The following is a 19,270-nucleotide window of genomic DNA, read 5'->3' as shown; positions in this document are numbered from 1 at the left end:
AGAGAAGGTTGTGCGTTGTCAGTTTTAACACAGCGATTTGGAGACAAACAGCGGCCATGTGCCTATTTCATAGCTACATTAGATCCTGTAGCTAAAGCATTGCCCAGTTGTTTCAAAGCGACAGCAGCAGCAGCAATTTCTATTCGACAGTCTGCTGGAGTAGTATTGGATAACACTCTCATTGTCATGGTACCACATGCAGTGGATACCTTACTAAATAGAACGAAAACACAGCACTTTACGAGCGCTCGTCTAACTGGATACGAGCTGACGCTGTTGGCTAGCCATGTACACATCAAACTATGTAATACCCTAAATTCAGCCACTCTGTTGCCTCTTCCAGATGAGGAAAGTGTTGAGGAGCAACATGATTGTTTTTTCCGTACTGAGGAAGAGACAAAAGGAAGAATTGACTTGAAAGACACGCCACTAGAGAATCCAGATGGAACTCTATGGGCAGACGGTTCTTGTTTTAAAATGCCTAACGGAGATACAGTTTCAGCCTATGCTGTAACTACTTTGCATATAGTTGTGGAAACAGCACGTATTAGGCATAATTCAGCGCAAGCAGCAGAATTGATAGCTTTAACAAGAGCATGTGTATTGTCGAAAGGGAAAAGAGTGAACGTGTACACTGACAGCCAATATGCTTTTGGTGTAGCGTTCAACTTTGGGCGTCTCTGGAAGGAAAGGGGTTTTCTCACCTCACATGGCACCAAAATACAACATGGTCAGTTAGTGACTGATCTCCTCAAATCGCTTGCCTTACCCACCCAAATAGCAATCGTGAAGTGTAGTACACACAAAAAGATTACAGATGATGTTGGTCGAGGAAATGCATTCGCAGACGAGGTAGCGAAAAAGACAGCGAGAGATGCAACAAGTCGAATGTATGTGGCAGGTCCTGCGAATTGGGTTAGAGAGAGAGGGATGTATGAGGATACAGTGGAAAGTGTATGATCGATTCAGAACGAGGCTTCAGAGAAAGAGTTGAGCATGTGGAGAGAAAATACAGGAATGTTAGATGAGATGGGTTGTTGGGTGGAATTATCTGAACACCAACGTTGGCTGTTACCAGATGCATACGTGCTTCCAGTGGTTACTATGGCGCATGGTCCAGCCCACTTAAGTGCGAAAGGTATATGCAAGCTTCTGGCTCCAGTATGGCAAAATGACAAAATCCCAAAATGCGCAGACAATGTAGTGAAAAATTTTATTGTTTGTTTGATGTACAATCCGGGAAAGGGAACCCCAACTCCAGCAGGTCACTTTGCTCCTCCGACATATCCATTTGAGGTGTTGCAGATCGACTATATTCATATGGAACGATGCAACAACCTCAAATATGTTCTGGTGGTAGTATGCGCCTTTTCAAGATGGATAGAAGCATACCCTCTAAAAGATAACACAGCCTTATCCACAGCTAAAATTCTATTGAAAGACTTTTTTCCCAGGTTTGGTTTGCCGCGCCTTGTCTGGAGTGACAATGGGAGCGAATTTGTTGGCCAAGTTATGCAGAAAGTTTGTGCAGGTCTTGGTATCAAGCAAAAGTTCCATGCGGCAAATCATCCCCAGTCAGCGGGTTTAGTAGAATGTTACAACGGAACCTTGAAGTTGAAATTAGCAAAGGTTCAAGCGAGTACAGGACTCAATTGGCCCGATGCTTTGCCATTAGCCTTGCTATCCACCAGAACTGCAGTACACTCTCGTTTGGGACTTAGCCCTTACGAAGTGGTTTTTGGACGCCCGGCTAATGGATGGGGAGTCCCTCGCCCTAAGAAATACTCAGACTTGCCATATCCAATATTGATTGATTACTTGCATGATCTTACGACTAAATTGCGTGTTCTCCATCAACAGGTTCAGAGTGCTCTGCCGAAGGCTTCCACAGACCCAGGTCATTCCATCCGACCAGGTGACTGGGTCTGTATTAAAAACTTCCAGAGGATAAGGAATTTGGAGCCCAGATGGAGGGAGCCCCGAATGGTCTTGCTCACTACGAGAACCGCAGTTAAAGTCGAAGGAAAGAAGAATTGGATTCACGGTGTGCATTGTAAAAAAGTGCCTTGGCCTTTGCCCTTTGATCAATGGGTACGCAAGGGTGTTGGTGACTGTGAAAGTGAAAAGATTCCACGATTCGTGCCTTTTAGTGATGCACACCTGAATGGGACACTGTCTGAGAAAGAGGACGACGACGTTTTGCAGGAAGCAATACCATCGCATCGTCGCTTGGATACGACCAATCCACGAACATTGTTCCAAGATCAAAAGGTTCCTGGGAGGGAACGATACAATTTAAGACCTAGACCAAAGAACACTTAAGTATTTTCTCTCTTGGTAGTATTCTGTCCCGGTTGCAGGGTCACGGTAGGAGTCTGAATCACGACCTGAGTAGTGGCAATAGGCCCGCAGGACTTACAGTGTCATAGGACAGTAGACAATCGTGATTGAGCGATCGAGGAAGATTGCCGTGAGCATCCATTAGCAAGATGGAAACTACACTAGGCAAGAGAGAGAGAAAAGAAGAAATAAAGAAAGAATCCTGTAAAATAATGTACAGTCGTTTCAGTATAACTTTATGTGTTATTATATTATTGTGTATTGTTTTGGCATTTATAGGTTGGATTCTTTATGCTCTGCAGCCTAAAGTTGTCTCTCCTTCTTCGTTTTCGTCTTCTTCAACTGTCTCTCCACATCTCTTTCATACTCTTCCTCAACATGAACTCATTAGAAGAACTGAATATTATAACAATTCCTTTGTCCAGTTATTACATCAGCATCAGTTAGTGGTCAATACAACTAACTGTTGGGTGTGTGGACTTATGCCACACACCACAGAGAAAGGAATGCCATATTTAGTTCTCCCGTTTTCTTATGAGGGTTCTGCTTGGGCTTATTTCGTCATCTTCTCCAATGCTTATCAAAGCAAATTCAGACGATCTGTTAGTTCACATGTTAGCAACCCGGATTTTAGTCATAGTTCTTTGATTAAGGGAATGGTAGCTAAGGCTAAAATCATGGAAAATAGTAAAATCTCCATTGACGAAAGAAAGGCGTACACTAACTGGAATGTCACCCAATATATGTCTAGTCTTAGTGATAAAGTTAAGAAAGGAAAGTCTTCACCGATTTGGACTATACCACATCAGGGCAACTTCTGCTTACAGATAAACAATCACTTTTCTGACACTATACAAAGGAATAACTGCTCCTACATGTATGTTTATTCCTCTCAGAACTCGCCTCCTCTAGTGCCGTCTCAAGGCACCTATTTCATTTGCTATAATAGAGCTTATACATGGTTACCAACGGGTTTCTCCGGTACTTGTTATATAGCCTTTCTTCTTCCCCCTACTTACACCACTTCCGCAAACTATCATCGAACCAGATACGGCAGAGGGATTATTGATTCAAAGGACACAGCAGGACAAGAGGGAGGAGATTTCCTCAAAGGATTTCTTCCTTTTTGGGGTCCAATGGCCAACAGCAGAAATATAAGGCAACTGGTTCGTGTCGTAGAGACCACAATAGACATTACTGTAGGTGCCTTAAGTAACATCACAGCAGAACTACAGGCGGACCGTCTTATGACATTACAAAATCGAGTTGCCTTAGATTTTGTTCTTGCAGATCGTGGTGGAGTGTGCAAATTGATCGGGTCAAGTTGTTGTATTTTCATACCTAATGACGCTCCGACAGTATACCAAGCTATCTCCAAGTTGCACATAATCTCTGAGTCTATTCACCAGGACGAAGGATATTGGTCTTTTACGGAGTGGTTTTGGGGACTACTGTCCAAATGGGGTTGGAAAGCATTGACATTTCTTGGTATAATTCTGACCATTATTTTCTCCTGTTGCCTTTGTATGCACTGTGGTCCAGCTATCTGTGACCTTTGTGCTACTATGTGCATCCCAAAACCCAAACCACAAGTAACAAAAAACATAAGAATGATGTTACGGCAACAACTCGATGACCTCATGACTATCGACATTGACTCAGATTAGCATGAGCCTATCTTGCCTGAGTTCTGGAAAAAGGGGAGTCTGAGGAACTTCGATTTCCGATCGCAATCGAATCGACCCGACATTTTGTGCTCCGCAGCCATTTTGTGTTGCCATCACTCAGGCAGCATGGCGAACAAAGTCTATTCTGCTTTTTCTGCAACCTGGTGTCGAAATACGCTTTCTGCCTCTATTTACAAAGGTGGTGTTAGGACTGACCGAGTACACTAATCCCTGTCTGGCTTTCCTAATCCCCGTCTCAACTATCTGTTGATTCCCACCATTTTTCCTGACTTTATCTTATCCTCTGGCCTTCACTGTCTTCTGCTAGCATGCTCTCGTTTCACAACTGTCCTCCAACACACACAAACGTATCTCGCCACCTGCAAGTTAGTTTTGAGTCTGTTAATGAATTAGCTTGAGGGAGGGGTGACAAACATAGTTGGAGGAGAGGTTTCTTCGAGTCATCTGACACTTTTGTTTTCCAATCTCTCCTATTGGTTCTATCCTGTTTTCCAACTTTCCTTATTGGCTCTTTCTTGTGTGTTCTGGGAGTGCTTTTTTGTTAATGTGTATGAACCTTAGATAGTATAAAGTGGCAGTGAAGTGGCAGTCTCCTGAGAATCTACTTTGTGTACTTCTAGGATAACTGTACTAGCTACAGCTAAATACATCTGATCTTCTAACGCCGACAGAGTGTCCCATGTCTCTGTGTAGCTGAGCAGGAGAACTCCAGAGACTTGGGCGTACCCTGCGCCGCCAGACCCAAAAGGTTCTGGTTCTTCAGTTTCAAGGTCCTCGGTGTGGGCTACAACTCTTCTGGGCTGGAAGACGAGCTGAGGTGTTTTATATGGAGAAGGGACTATAGATGGGGAGACAGAGGAGCAGAGTGCAGAAAAAATATTTTTAGAATAAAACTGGCTCTGGGGGACCTGTGTCTTTAATATGTGGTCTCCCAGGACAGGGTTAGAAGGAAAGAGGACTAAGGGTTATCAGAAAATATACCCCTAAGTTAGGTCAACATGTTTCTGCTTATTTATAACCACAGCAGGGGTTCAGATGCATGCTTCTGGACCAAAAGGGTTAGTCACTCTGCAATCTAATTATTAAGATAGTATTAAAAAATGTAAATCAGTGTATACTGGCCATAACAGAACAGTCACCAGTCTTTGAGAGCGATTGCCCCAGGCTGGTTGTTACCAGGGTACACCGTTGCATATGAAAAACACAAACACACAAAAGAAGGAGGGGGAGAAATAGGGGGACCATTTTATAGATAACAAACATAAAATCACTACGAAAGGTCTCATCAATACACATCTAGATTGCATACACAGGTCAGAGATACCTGGTGGACGATTTCCAGTTCCAATCTTCAGCCTAATGGGTACCCCACTATGTACACAGATGAAAGGAAGACATACAGATAAAAAGATGGGAAAGAGTAATGGAAAGGTGCACTCATCTGATGTCAGGCATAAGTAAATTAAAGGGATTCCTGGTAAATGGTAGTAGTAATTGTATTATAAAAAAAACAACACTGGTATAGTGTGATACAAACACTGTCACCACGTGTGCACGCAAGCAGAGTTAATTGCTTCACAAGGGGCCAGCAATGAACTCTGCTTGTGTGCACACGTGAACCTGCTCCCCCATGTGTCATTGCTCTATATGTTACCCTACATAACCGTTCCTTCAACTCCGCACAGCTCCTCACTAAAAAACATTGAATTCCTTAGAATGAGGTACTTCCTCTCCGACTTGAGCCCACATCCCATTAACACGTGGACTTAGTCCACTGCTTGCGCATGGTTGAACCTCAGCTGCAATAGTGCTTCAGACAACAGCCCATTCAGACGTGTCTTCATCATGCCTCCTCTTGATACCCTCAAGGATTGCCTCTCCAAATATGGCATCTCTTCTTATGCTAGAACCTACCTTGGTGCCATAACATCAAAACTGGAGAGGACACTATCAAATCTAGTGTCCTCACTCCACATCCAGGAACTTTAATCAGTGAAAACTGCTCCAGGCCCACTTTCGCAGAAATCATCACAGACCTCCTTTTGTTTTTGACTAACATCAACCTATGGCTGAGCATCCTAAAACAGGCACTCCCCTTTTTCCCCATCTACATTATCCTAGAATGGAAGACATTTATCTCCATCCCATTAAATGCTTCTCATTCTAGTTTCACCAAAAACTTGCACAATAGAAAGGTAATGATCGAAATCAGCCAATCTAGCCTAAATAATTTTGATGCAGTCCACCTCAAGCTAAAAAACATAGTCATGATCATCTCGTTGTCAACGGGCCGGCACCTCTCCCCAAGCCCCATCTCAGGTAACAACATCTCATTCTCTCCTCCTACATAGCCCTCTAGTTCGATCCTTCCCCCACTCTCCACTCTCCACCCCCAACCCTTGATCTCCCATCATTTCTAGGTGATGCCATAGTAGGTACCTTCCTTATGGGTCTGCTATACAAATTGCCTACAATATTGATTACCAAATCCTCCACCATTGCCACCATTTAAAGACATCATAAAGATTTGGGTCAACAAACTCCTCAATGCCCCGCATAAATGATCTGCTTCTCCAAACTATCATATTTTTATCAAGAATGGGGGTGTAGAAGTAGAGGCAGTGCTGCTGTAATCCATCCCTCCTCTATTTCAATCAAGCAGTCATACGGCTCCTCCTTTATTTACCACCTGCTATCAAAGGTGTCACCAATCCCCCTGCATCTCATCGGGCTGTGTCTCCCTATGAGATAGTGGGGATTACAAATGGTTTCCCTCTGAATAGGGAATAGCATGCTTATCCAGCAATACTGGGTCAAATTCTGCATGTTTTCCTCTTCCAGGGGAATTGAAGGGCCCAATCTGCAAACATTTGCCTCCTGCTTGGAGCAGATAATTAATGTGCTGTGGCTTTATTTTTTCTGTGTGGGGAGTGGAAGGTGTGTTGGGGCCACAGGAATACAGGTTCATTTCCACTTCAGCTGGAAGAAGCTTTTCCTGCTTGCCCCATCTGAAGGGTGTGTGCAAGTTGGGCCAGGCATAGCAGCTCTGCAGGAAGGTTCTAGACAACTCTCTCCAGGCCTGAAATGATCAGGTCTGAAATGTGCGGACCTGATAAGTTTGGACCTCGACACATAGGGAAAGATGGAGTTGTACAGGGTGGCTCAAACCCTTCCTCATGTTACCACCCCTGGCAATTCGCATTGGCATCATATGCCCTGGTTAAGAGGTCATTGGCAATGGGTTACAATCTACTCTAACTGTATTTCTTTCCAAGACTGTGCAGGACCAGTTTCGTTTGAGCCAGTGGTTTCAGGTGCCAGCACCAACACTTTATTGTCAACACCGGCACTTATGACAGTCTGACACATGGTGGCGATATCAGACTAATTTCGAAATGAGCCCAACAACAATCATTTATTAATTTACTATACATTCAAAAGGACTAACAACTGCAGCCCAAGCCATTCTTATAGTGTTGGGTGCCTGGAACAGTTTGAATTGTCATACTTGTAGGAGTGTGATGGTTCGTAGTTGTGTTGGTACTGTCATTGGCAGTGCTGGCATGGGCAACGGTTGGTACAAGCTGCAGTGGCCTCCTGACCAGGGCCTGGCACTTATGTGTTTTACCAGTGCCGGCTTTAGGGCGGTGCGACCAGTGCGACCGCACCAGGTGCTGACTTTAGGTGGGGGTGCCATGTTTGCAAGTTAATATTAGTTTTAAAAGCACCTTCTGCCAGCGTTCTGACCTCCAGCAGTTTTCAGCCGTCAATAAAAATGTCAAGATAACTCCGTGATTAATTTTCTTCCTACAGAAAGATCGGATGTTTGTCTAGTGGAAGCTATGAGTCATGGTAGGGTAACGCAGATGGTTAATGTGCCTACTGCAAAGAACCTGTAACAGCAGATCACAACGTACATATAATTTAAATAGATCAGTAGGTCATTGCTTATTTCTGAGAGATCCTTGTTATTACTTGCAGTTAATAAGTTAACATCCTAGCATAGAACAGTGAGCTATTAGTGGCGCTATACAACTAATTTAATGCATCTGAGCGATGGAGTGGTTATGGAGACTTGAGGGGCACTGTTAAAGGGTGGTAATGAGGGAATGCATGGCAGAGATGGTCACTAGGGGGGGGCCCTAACAAGCATTGTCGCACTGGGCGCCACCAGCGCTAAAGCCGGCCCTGTGTTTTACAAATTAAGCACTGCACGGGATCCTGCTTCCCTGCAGGGGAACAAACCTGGCAAAAATCAATGTGCTGTGGGACATATTGCTGACTGCTGATACACACAGGAAGAACTAAACGCTTGATTCCAATCTTCTACATGTTCGTGATTCACAGGTAACTGATGGCCTCATTTAGAGTCTGGCAGTCGGGTTGCTCCTCTACACATGTTGTGGGTATCATGTTCACCAAAGTGACAGTTCCCCACACTATTTATTTTGGAAACCCCTTTCACCGTCACCCTTAGTCTTCGGGCTGTAAATGTCAGTTCCTAGCACTCTCCTCCCTATTTAGGGAACTTGTCTGGGTGGCTCTTTTCCTGTCGGTGCCTGCTAAGAATAGCCTGTCAGTCCCTACTGGAGAAAAAAACCCAAAATGAGCCATGCACCACTGGAGAGAGATTGTCAGAGTCATTCGTTTTTTGTTTCCCAAAAACAAACTTCTGCTTTTGGAGTTTGTTTTCGTAAAACAAAAAGGTTTGCTAAGTGGCTGTATGAGACATAGCAGCCACTGACAAACGTTCAATGCTTCAGAGGCGCTGCCATGGGGATGCCTCCTCTGACGCTACGGAGGTCTTGCCAGGCAGCTCTAAACACAGGAGGCAGGAATCTTTCAGAACATCGATGTGTGCATGTGTGTACATTATTGTAACTCCAAAACCCACTATCAGAGTCTAGACAATGATATCATGTCAGGAGTGGATGATGCCCTCAACGGCTATGATGGGAGATGCTCGGTTGCCTTATGAGGTTTCAGGAGTGGACGCATTTGGCACCGCGGCCTGTGGTTCATGCCAGTCTCAGGATCAGTAAAGAATTATTTGATAAAGCTGCTTTTAATAGGGCTGTTATGGAAAACGTTCATGAATACCACTAAGGGTCCATATTAAGAGTGAGAACCCCATCAATTCTGCAACAGCTATATCCGAGAAGGCTCTATCAGGGGCCACACATACCCAGCTGCTCCGTACAGCGATTCGTCACTTGAGAACCATAGAGAATCTAGGACATGAATGAGACGGCATTTCAGCGATGTACAGCAACAGGTCCCACCTGGATCCGACATTCTGTTCTCAACCAGAGATGTGTGGTACCTAACTGTGGGTTCCAAGCATTTGAGTGATTCTTAGAGCATGATGACGGGGAACCTTTATTATCTGTGGTCACAAGTGTCAAATATCAACCACTATTCTTCAGGGTGGATGATCATTTAAGGAGGCGTCCTGCATTTCGAGTCACGGAACCCAGATTTCCAGTGGAGTGACTGAGCAGCACTCGTTGGGGACTACATGTCCCTGCAGGTCCAGGGGCACAGGAGGTGGACAATTTCCATCGCCAACTGCTGGCCACTTGCACTGTATAATGCCTACGGACGTCCCACGGCACGGGATCAGCACTCGTCGGGGCCTACATGTTGCAGCAGATCCAGGTGGCCCGCTGCTTGTCACTGACTTGCCCTATATAGCGCCCTCTTGACTTCTGATTGTTTGCCGGGAGAGTCCTATGTTCTTACTTCACGGCAAGTGGGGGGAGACATTGGGCCCAGAAGGTTACACATAGGACATTTAAACCGCGTTGGCTGTGCTGTCGTAAAAGGACATTCTACTTCTCCCTCTCTGAGATGGCTCTGGGAGGCTGCACGTTGCATCCGCGTGCTTCCTTGACCACGTGCTCAACGAGGCTTGTGCTCCCCCTTGCCGGTGTCTTCCGATTCCTGCAGGGCCTGGTGAGTGGATAAAAACGTGGATTTACAAGAACCCTTGCGCCACCTTTATGTCATTTTTCCCATGTTAAAAATGACGCAAAAGTGGCACAAGGGTATTGTAAATCCGCCCCGTAATTATTTTTTCCGGTTCTTGCGCAAGGGGGGCCATTAACTTTTAAAGCCAGCCGTGGGCCTCGTGCTATCCTTCTGTGAGTCCTTCCAGACAGATCTTTATTTGTTGTCCAGCTTGTAGCTTGTTATTTCAGGGTGAAAGCCCAGCAGTAAATCTATGTTATCTTATTGTTGTTTTTATTCCAGGCAGGGCTTTTTAAGTTAAGTTTTGAGTGACATTTTCATACTGGTACACCTTGTACTGCGCTATGCGCTTTTTTATTGTGTACCCCTGATACCAGCTGCTTGTCCCAGTTTACTCACTGCTTGTGTTTTTATTGTTTTTCACCTTGGGCACTACACTAATACAAGAGAGGTCTCCGAAATCAGCTTTTTGAAATGGGAAAACGAAAGTGTTCTGCAAAGCAGTCGGGTGAACCTACTAATAAAAAGCTCCAGATCGTTCCTCACGGAACTGCACCCTGCAAGATAGAGACAGTGTCACTGAAGAAGTGGAGCATGTTAAACTCCCTGCGGCTTGCAGGAGACTTGTGGTCGCTTTTACCAGCCACTTGCGCCGCAGGAGTGTCACTTTTTGTGACTCTCCGGCGGCACAGACCTTGAAATCGTATCACGCAAAGCCTCTTTGTGTAGCTTTGAAAGGCCTCATAGACATGAAGTAAGCAAGGCAGCGCAAATCGCTGCATTGCCTTACTCCACACTCGGGAGGCGTTCCATGGGGGTGCAGTGGGTGTTCCCAGGCAACTCTCATGGATTTTGACGCTTCCAAGATTTACAAGCGCTTGTAAACTTGCGCTTAAACCATACACCTTCCGAGGTGAGGCCTAATGAGTAGCAATGACTTTATTTCTCTTTTCAAATGCAGCACACATAGAAAGAGGAAAACGCCTCTAAGGATTGTTTTTGTGCAGGAATGTGCGCCATCCTGCACAAAAACAATTCTGCTGACATGGTAGGCACCCTTCACCTTGGTGAAAGGGTGCCTGCATTGGTGCTAATCTGTAGAAACAGTGTCAGTGCTGGGAAAAAGGCCATGAATGCACCATATTAGATAAACAAGGAGCATTCCTGCCACTTTACCTTGACTTAGGGCAACACAGCAAAGTGACTTGCTGTGCTGTCATATATCAAAACCCCATAAATGAGGCCCTTGGTGCTAAACCGAAAAGGCTCAAGTAGGCCCTCTATTTAACAAAATGGACAGTAACTCCAAACCTCCGCCCCCTTCAACCACCAACCCCAAAGAAACAGAGCAAGTGGGCCATATAGGAACTAAACCAAGCACCCAGTCTAATTTACCAGTCCCCCTAGAATCCACAATAGTATATGCCAATCATTTTCTTTCCTTGGCCCCTAGTACCCAGGCCACTAACGACCCAGATGTGGATACAACCACTACTCCTCAGCTGACAGATGCTGAGAGGAAGAGTGCAAAGATAAAAGAATTATGGGAAGTTATTAACTTCTCGAGGGTGTAAATAACAGATTTAAGGGGAAAGGTACAGGTACTGACGGAACCGCACCTCCTTAGGCCCCCGCCACTAGGTTGCAAAGAGAGACATGAATGCCTATACAACCAGGGGGTTTTAACCTATTGTAATTCACTTCCCAACATGTTACAGAACAGACCATTTAGCAGTGTTCCACCGAGAACTCCATATGGCCCTAGGACTTTCAGCCAGCAACCCCCATCTTCTGTTCCTGTAACTATGAGCCATCATCCCCTTACTGCAACTACTCTTTGTGCTCAAATTCAATTATGAGAGGACATCTCGAGTAAAACAAAATGAACCTTAGACCTTTCTTTTGTCGAATTAATAATGAAAACTTTTTTATTTAAATTTTATTTTTACGCCTTACATTTTCGAAATTAATCAAAATCTCAACAGTCTCTTAATGCATCATCCTATAGTAAATTTCATATCACGACATTCATTTATTCACTCCATACATCCTGTTCATACATCTCAATCATTGTGCACCTTCAAACATTCTGAACATACATAAACTTAATTCGACAAGACCATATTCAAGAAATCAAAAAATTCTTATCATATAAGCCACAGAAACAATGCTGAACAAAGTTGTGCCTATGTTTCACACTTTTTTAAGGAATTAATAGTTCTTATGGCCAAATATCAAGGTCTACGCGTTTCGAGACCCCTTCAATCATGGGGCTCTCATCAGGACCTGTGGACTAAAAACAGAAACACTTTTGCAGTATAGCTAGACGCCCAATTCGTCTTAATGCATTAAAACATCTTAATGACTACTTAAGTTACCTCAGTAAGATGGATAGATCAGCCGATCTAACAACCAGTGGAAATCTGAATATTTTGGAAACGAAACGGATAGTGGGGGAAGAGTCAGCGTTGAGTGTGTGGCAAACTTTAATCTCACATTCTATCCTTTATAATCTTCTGTTACTTACATGGTGAATTAGTTTTCCTCCTTTAAATCGAGATGTATCTTTTGTTATTTGCAAACCTGAAGTGAAGCGAGAGAACTTTTTTGCTAACACATCTGACGGATATTTAGAAAAGGAGTAATTCCAAATTGCTTAGACAGTGACTTACTTGAAAAAACCGTCGCTTGGAAATCGTTGGTGAAAGGTGATCGTTACGATTTGATTTACCAGCTGTGGAGAATGTATATACACAATCTTTAAGTGTAGTTGTTTGTGATAGCAAACGGAACTTCTTAAAAAAAAAGAGAGGTATCACGGAAGTGAATTACCTTAGTTCTTTGAACGATAGAAGTTAGGATAGCTAGTCTTCGGTTTTGTTCACAATCTTTGTGGTTGAATAAAAAAGAATTGAGTTCAAAAGTTGTGGTTTTCTCGTCGTTATGACTTCATGTGAATTGCTCAAATTAGAAATAAATGGAATGGGCATACCTGGAGCCTTCCGTTATCTGGTAATGTTCTTTTCTGGTACGTCCGGCACACAGTTCCTGCCGACTGTTTTGACATCGCTTTTGGAACTGGTTGGGTTTACGAGAGTTTGTGATTTGAAGTAAATGGAAGAAAGACTTCCTCATGTTTTTAACTTTTTCCAGCCAACAGACTAACTGAATACAGAATTCGAAAATTTACCATATTTATGACCAACTTTAAATACCAGTTGGGTTTTTTGAACTTTCAGTAATGGATCAAATATAACCAATTAAGGTTGCATGGTTCTGACCTTAAGCCGTGTGACAGTGTAATCACGGGAGTTGTAGTTTTAAGAAAAAACTTTCCGGACTCGATCATTATAGCCATGGAATTACTAAATTATTTATTTAGTATCTACTGTCGAATTGGTGAGGAATGCAAATTCAATTGATTCGTGGAAGTAATTGAAAACAAAAAAACTTTATTGACACCAGTATAAGAAAACACCTTGTTGGTTGAACAGGATTAGTTGGATTGTGTTATAAAGGAACGACACTTGTTAAAGCTGTCACAATTTATAAAGTTCTGAAAGCTCATTTAGCCCATTGGTAGCTGTGTTGAACTTAACTATCAACATAGCTTCTCTTCTTGACAATTTTAGTTCAAGGTCACCTCCTCTCTCATCTTGTTCGACTTTTGAGATCACTGTCCATTTAAGGTCTTTAATTGAGTGGTTATTGGTTCTCCAATGATTGACCAATGGTGCTGTTTGGACATTTTTGTTGATCCGTGATTTATGTTGAGACACTCTTATTCAAATCTCCTGATTCGTTTTACCTATGTACAAAAGGTTGCAGGGACAATGTATCCCATAGATGCCAAACTTACTTTTACAATTAGTAAAAAATTAATGTTTTCAATAAATGGAATTGTGTTCAAACAGAGCCCCTTCTTCTGTGGAATCGCAGCAAATACAGGTACCACATTTATGGTGGCCCCGTACTGGTGGGAGTCCAACATAGTCTCGTAAGGTATTTTGTTTTATTTTTGGCATTGCTGCTCGCACTATTTGATTGGCTATGTTGCGATCTTTTTTAAAAGCAAAGAGTGGATTTAGCCTTAATGAATGATCTAGGTTCTTTATCAAATGCCAGTTTTGATTAATGACTTTTTTCAAGGTGTTTGAATTTGGACAAAATGTAGAGACACAGACGATCCTTTCTAGTGGTGGTTTTTCATTCTTTTCAAGTAAGACTTCTCTTGGGGTCCACCATGCTCTTTTCATCGCCCTTTTTAGTAGTTTTTTCGGGTAACCTCTTTTTTTCAGGTTTTCAAGTAGTTTTGTAGCATGTGCCATATATTCATCTTTGAAGAAACAATTGCATCTCACTCGTAGGAATTGCCCATAGGGAAAATTCTCTTTTAAATTCCTAGGGTGATTACTTGTGAAATGTAACGCCTTATTGCAATCAGTTGGCTTTTTAAATAAGCTGGTCACCAGTCCATTTTCAGCTGGGTATACCTCCATGTCTAAGAATGGAATTTTTATTTTGGAATGATTCTCCCACCAGTACGGGGCCACCATAAATGTGGTACCTGTATTTGCTGCGATTCCACAGAAGAAAGGGTTCTGTTGTCCCTGCAACCTTTTGTACATAGGTAAAACGAATCAGGAGATTCGAATAAGAGTGTCTCAACATAAATCATGGATCAACAAAAATGTCCAAACAGCACCATTGGTCAATCATTGTAAAACCAATAACCACTCAATTAAAGACCTTAAATGGACAGTGATCTCAAAAGTCGATCAAGATGATAGAGGAGGTGACCTTGAACTAAAATTGTCAAGAAGAGAAGCTATGTTGATAGTTAAGTTCAACACAGCTACCAATGGGCTAAATGAGCTTTCGGAACTTTATATATTGTGACAGCTTTAACAAGTGTAGTTCCTTTATAACACAATCCAACTAATCCCGTTCAACCAACGAGGTGTTTTCTTATACTGGTGTCAATAACGTTTTTTTGTTTTCAATTATTTCCACGAATCAATTGAATTTGCATTCCTCACCAATTCGACAGTAGATACTAAATAAATAATTTAGAAATTCCATGGCTATAATGATCGAGTCCGGAAAGTTTTTTCTTAAAACTACAACTCCCGTGATTACACTGTCACACGGCTTAAGGTCAGAACCATGCGACCTTAATTGGTTATATTTGATCCATTACTGAAAGTTCAAAAAACCCAACTGGCATTTAAAGTTGGTCATAAATATGGTAAATTTTCGAATTCTGTATTCAGTTAGTCTGTTGGCTGGAAAAAGTTAAAAACATGAGGAAGTCTTTCTTCCATTTCCTTCAAATCACAAACTCTCGTAAACCCAACCAGTTCCGCCACGTAAAGCGACGTCAAAACAGTCGGCAGGAACTGTGTGCCGGACGTACTAGAAAAGAACATTACCAGTTAATAGAAGGCTCAGGTATGCCCATTCTATTTATTTCTAATTTGAGAAATTCACATGAAGACGTAACGACGAGAAAACCACAACTTTTGAACTCAATTCTTTTTTAGTCAACCACAAAGAATGTGAACAAAACCGAAGACTAGCCATCCTAACTTCTATCATTCAAAGAACTAAGGTAATTCACTTCCGTGATACCTCTCTTTTTTAAAAAAAAAAACGTCCCGTTTGCTATCACAAACAACTACACTTAAAGATTGTGTATATTCATTCTCCACAGCTGGTAAATCAAATCGTAACGATCACCTTTCACCAACGATTTCTAAGCGACGTTTTTTTCAAGTAAGTCACGGTCTAAGCAATTTGGAATTACTCCTTTTCTAAATATCCGTCAGATGTGTTAGTAAAAAAGTTCTCTCACTTCACTTCAGGTTTGCAAATAACAAAAGATACATCTCGATTTAAAGGAGGAAAACTAATTCACCATGTAAGTAATAGAAGATTATAAAGGATTGAATGTGAGATTAAAGTTTGCCACACACTCAACGCTGACTCTTCCCCCACTATCCATTTTGTTTCCAAAATATTCAGATTTTCACTGGTTGTTAGATCGGCTGATCTATCCATCTTACTGAGGTAACTTGAGTAGTCATTAAGATGTTTTAATGCATTGAGACAAATTTGGCGTCTAGCTATACTGAAAAAGTGTTTCTGTTTTTAGTCCACAGGTCCTGATGAGAGCCCCATGATTGAAGGGGTCTCGAAACGCGTAGACCTTGATATTTGGACATAAGAACTATTAATTCCTTAAAAAAGTGTGAAACATAGGCACAACTTTGTTCAGCATTGTTTTTGTGGCTTATATGATAAGATTTTTTTGATTTCTTGAATATGGTCTTGTCGAATTAAGTTTATGTATGTTCAGAATGTTTGAAGGTGCACAATGATTGAGATTTATGAACACGATGTATGGAGTGTGTGGTAAATTAATTCAATATTACCTCATCTCAGAATTTCTATACTTAATAATCATAATTTCAGTCAAAGCAAAGAGAGGAGTCCGTGGTGTTCGAGTAAAAAAGGGGTCCAGTAACTCGAGTTAAGGGGAGAGCTCCAGCACCAAGCGGGTACAGGAGTGGTCTGCAGTTTTATTCACACATCAGAATATTTATACAGTTTTCAGTCAATAGGCAAAAGAAGAAAGGAGAAGTGACAAGAAAAAGGGAAGTGACAAGCAGTAATTTCCAACAGATGTGTCAAGGTAGGGGCGTGTCAAGTGTCTCGTGAGAGGGCATGTGATGTGTGGAAATGTGTTCTCTTTCAGTTGAAGGCCCTTACTCATTCGGGGGTTTATCTCTGGCTTAGAGTCAAGAACAGGAACCATCTTGTGTAAAACAGGAACTAACTTGCTGGTTCTGGGAACTGGCAGAACCACAGAAATGTGTGTTCACAGTGTACAGCCTTGTGCTTCCTCTATTAGTTGGTGTGGTTTCAGGGCCTAACCTCGTGCTTCCTCTTTCAGTTGGGGGTGGTCACAGGGCAGCTGGTGTGACAGGCTGAGTTACCAACAATGGACAGGATGTGGCTGAGTCTCTGGCACAACTGGGGGAAAGCACACAGGCAGGCTTCTTGGAATTGGCTCGATCACAAGGAGCAGGGGGTTGTGCAAGATTCAATGGGGATGTGAAGGACAGTTTTCAGACAAGTTGCTGAGAGCATGTCACACACAAAATGGGTGTTTGTCTGAGGCAAATGGCTACCAGGCAGAAACAGGGAAATGATGGGGCACAATTGTCAATTTTATTTCCACATTCCCTCCTTGCCCCAGAGTGTACCTATGTTATATCTCAGTTTGCATGAGATCATCTATACATTCTTGTAGCATAATTCTTTCCCTTTCTCTCTGCTGGACAAGTGGTTTAGGAATGCAGTTTGCAGCGCATAGACCGCACATGGCAGGACCACATTGGATGCAAAGGCAGCATCCAGTTATTATCAGGAATATTATACCTGCTGCTGACAGCAGTTGCCATCCCCAGGACGATATTATCTTCCACAACCAATCAGACCACGTCCAGGTGCCAGGTTCTTGATGTAAACTTACGGCTATCTTGTGTAATTTTGTTATGGCCGTGTATACAGATGGGGAATTATCAGGAATAAATATACAGCAGCTAGAGCCTATAATTTTACAGGCTCAGCCTCTGTCAGCCAGGATGATGTCAAGGACAAGGCGATTTTGGAGAGTAACCAATCGTATGGCGGACTGCTCCTGGGTTAAGCTCCCCAGGGCAGATGCCGTCTGGTTTACAATAGCCTCTAAGGTCCTTGTCAACCTGCGTATAAGCTTGCTGTTCTGTACAGGGCCAACAAAGAAGAAGAACCCTTTGTTAAAATCTGTATACTGTTCCCATGAGGTTTCTGTTTGGTCAACCAAGGAGGTATCGATCGTTCTTTTATGTCTGACATGGGGCACTAGGAGGTCTCGGTGGTAAGTGGATGGGGCCACAAAGACAGGGGGTAACAGGAATGCTATATAACAAGTTCCCCCCAAGTTCAAGGGCAGCTGCACATAGGCCGTTTGGCCACAGACGAAATAAGTATGGCGAGATGCTTGAAATGAGGACTTTCCTCTGTCTTCAAAACTTATAGTGGTATGACAGTCACTGTGTCCTAATGGAACAGAGCCATTTTTCTGGATGCACAGGTGTCCTTTTACTGGTGAGACCGAGATGGAAGGAGACCAGCATTCTTTTTAGGTTTGGTATTTAACATCTTGTAGGACATGGTCATGTTCCCTTGCTTGTATTCTTCACTTTCTAGGACTGTTCCTGTCGCCTGAGGACTTCCATCCTTATTTGGGTAACAGGCAGCATTAAGTACCTTGTTTAAGTTCCCCCAAGGCCACCCATTCTTGCATGAATTATTTCCATCAGGGCAGGAGGTGGGGGTGGTATCGTCAGCTGTTATTAGGGCGAACCAGGCTTCACAAGTCCCATTATAGGAAAATGGAAGGGGGAAAAGAGGCATCCCTCCCTTTTTCTGATGAGGTGGGAGGCGGCCACATATCCAGCAATTTGTGCTATTGCTGGCCTGATGAGTGTAGTGTAACATCTGTATAAAGGTATTGTTTTGCAAGGCTAGTCTATGGGCTTGTTCATGAGGGGGTAGGTCATGATATGTGTGTTCCTGAGTGCTGTTGGGTGCAAGAGAGGTGTGTGGTGTTGGAGGAAAAACAGTGTGGAGGATCCAACCAAGACACGTCATAATGGTTATGAAGAAAAACAATATCATTAAACATATGATAGAACCACTACGCAATTTCTTAAAGTTCTTGTTTCTGCGTTTCATTCTATCTTTTTCCCACTTAGTCAAGGTGTTTAAATCCATCCCCATGCTCCAACCGCTTCACCACTGGACCTGCGCCCAGTGGACTTAATTAGCCAGAGTCCGGATGGCAGACCTCAACTTTGATTTATATTCTTGTTGTGGGGTTAGTTCCAAAGGCACAAAAGATTGTTCTGTTACAATGTCACTAGGGTTGGCAGCGTCGCCGGCAACAGTGTCTCTTTGTCCAAAATATTTCCGGCAGTGGCTCGCGTGTAGCCAGCCCTTCCTGCCTTCGACCTTCACCATCGTCCGCGTGGTTAGGAGCGCGAGCTTCGGAGTCTTCCACCTGGGCTGAAGAGGACTGGTCCTGTCGAAGTTTCTTATCATCACCCAGTCGCCGGGTCGGATGGTGTGTTCTCCAGGGGCGATTTTGTCAGGGAAGGCGGCAGCGACCTGTGAACGACAAGATTGGAGTGCAGACATCAAGGAAGCCAGGTAATCAGTCAATA

General features: G+C 43.1%; 1 pseudogene across 1 annotated transcript in view; it reads right to left on the bottom strand.

The window, feature by feature from the left end:
• LOC146799472 (uncharacterized) overlaps positions 1-18,827 on the bottom strand; it is a 154,420-nt pseudogene extending 135,593 nt beyond the window's left edge. The window contains exons 1-2 of the transcript XR_014969093.1: positions 17,442-18,827; positions 12,991-13,159 (exon numbers count right to left, since the gene is read on the bottom strand). The product of XR_014969093.1 is annotated as an uncharacterized LOC146799472 (transcript). The remainder of the gene's footprint in view (positions 1-12,990; positions 13,160-17,441) is intronic.
• Between the last annotated feature and the right edge of the window lie 443 nt (positions 18,828-19,270).

Source organism: Triturus cristatus, chromosome 9 (genome assembly GCF_964204655.1).
Source record: "Triturus cristatus chromosome 9, aTriCri1.1, whole genome shotgun sequence".
Taxonomy (NCBI): Eukaryota; Metazoa; Chordata; class Amphibia; order Caudata; family Salamandridae; genus Triturus; species Triturus cristatus.
This window is presented reverse-complemented; position numbering and strand designations above follow the sequence as displayed.